The sequence below is a fragment of the Fusarium verticillioides genome, chromosome 11 (genome assembly GCF_000149555.1).
Source record: "Fusarium verticillioides 7600 chromosome 11, whole genome shotgun sequence".
NCBI classification, from domain to species: domain Eukaryota; kingdom Fungi; phylum Ascomycota; class Sordariomycetes; order Hypocreales; family Nectriaceae; genus Fusarium; species Fusarium verticillioides.
The window spans coordinates 587,175-588,788 of record NC_031685.1 but is presented as its reverse complement, the minus strand read 5'-3'; positions in this window follow the sequence as shown (position 1 = coordinate 588,788).

Genomic DNA, 1,614 nt, shown 5'->3' with positions numbered 1-1,614 from the left:
ATTTAAGCTAGAACTATTTAAAAGATAAGCTATAGATATAGTCCTATTCCTAACTTAAATAAAAGGATACTTCTATATATTCCTAACTAAGCTAAATACAGCTATTAAAAAGGTATTCTTTACTATATTACTAATTTAAGGAAGTGCTAAGAATTAGTTTAAACCTATCTTTAAAGATTTCCTAAAGAATTAAGAAAATATATAGGATTAAGAAACTTAAAATATCTTTACTAACTAGAATAACTTTAAAGGTATATTTAAAGATAACTTTAAAGTAGTTAATAAGAAATAATAGGCAGCTACTGAAATTATATTACTTAAATAGACTTATTTATATACTATATACTTTATTAAGTTTTAATAACTTATATTTAAAACCCTATAAGATAATAAAGCTCTTATAGAAGTCTACTATAAAGAGTTAAAGGAAGAAGTTAAGGATAAATTATATAAAGTAGACTAACTAGATAATATTATAGAGTATATTACTATAGTAATTAAGATTAATAAAAGATAGTATGAATATAAAAAAGAGAGAGTAAATAAGATAGGAAAAGTAAATAACTATAACCTATATTACCTTAATTAATAATAAAGTAATAACTAGGGTAACTCTTAAAACTACAGATAATAATAAGATTAATTATTATAATAATACCATATATCAAATATACTTAAGATCTATATTACTTAAAGTAATATACCTTAGTAATAATTAATATAAACTATAAGATATATTTAAATATAAATACTATACCTATAACTAGATAGGATATATAATATAATAATATCTAAACCTAAAGAAACTAAGAAACCTTAACTAAAGTAAGTAAACTCTAAGACTAACTTAATAGCAGGAACCCTAAATAGCCTAGAGAACCTAGATACTAGGAATAATATAAGGTATATATAATATAGCAGAAACTACTGCCTTATATAAAGATAATATATCTAAAGATAGATAGAACTTAGATAAGGGAAGCTCTATTAGGGAACTATAAAATCAGTTCCCTATATATAAAGATACTAAGGCAGGAAATATACCTTAGATCTTAATACTATATAAAATTAAGTTAAATAAATACTATAAGGAAATAAGGAAAAACCCTACCTATAAGGAAAAAAAAAGAAAAAAGTAATAAGAAAGCTATAAAAAAAGAAAAGTAAAGAAACTTATAAAACTATAAGTCTTAGGAATAATAAGATAGGGAAAAGTAATAACCCCTAACCTAAAATAACTGCAGTTATTATAGATAATAGATAACATCCTAATCAGGACTAAGCTAACTAAATATAAAATAAGATAAAAATAGAAAATTAAAGAAAGAAATAGTATCTAATAATCCTATTACTAATAGTCCTGTAATATAAGATATAAGGGAGAAAAAGCCCAAGTAATAGCTTAATACCTTTAAAAATAAAATAAGGAAATTATAACAATATAGACTTAGAACTATAAGGTAGAATATAATAAATAAAGACTTAGAATTTTTTAAACCTATAATAACCTCTATATACTAGGAGCTAGAAATATACTACTATAGGAAAAGAAAGGTATATCTATATTAAAGCCTATTATATGAATAATATACTTAACTTACTATATAAGGGACC